A 405-nucleotide genomic window follows, 5' to 3' on the forward strand; every position below is an offset into this window, starting at 1 on the left:
ACTTCTTGCACTGAACTGTTGAGAGTTGGAAGACATATTCTCAATCAAACCTCTAGCCTCAAAATGGGTCATATCTCCATGTGCACCACCACTAGCAGCATCAATGATATCCCTCTCCATGTTGTTCATACCCTCATAGAAATATTGTAGGAGGAGTTGTTCAGAGATCTGATGGTGGGGGCAACTTGCACACAGTCTCTTGAATATCTCCCAATATTCATATAAACCTTCTGCATGTAGTTGTCTGATTCCAGAAATATCTTTTTTGATTGCAGTGGTCCTGGAGGCAGGAAAGAATTTTTCAAGGAAGATTCTCTTCAGGTCATCCCAACTAGTAATAGAACTAGGGGCCAAGTAATACAACCAATCTTTTGAAGCGCCCTCAAGTGAATGTGGGAATGCCTT

The sequence above is a fragment of the Lupinus angustifolius genome, chromosome LG18, assembly GCF_001865875.1.
Source record: "Lupinus angustifolius cultivar Tanjil chromosome LG18, LupAngTanjil_v1.0, whole genome shotgun sequence".
NCBI classification, from domain to species: domain Eukaryota; kingdom Viridiplantae; phylum Streptophyta; class Magnoliopsida; order Fabales; family Fabaceae; genus Lupinus; species Lupinus angustifolius.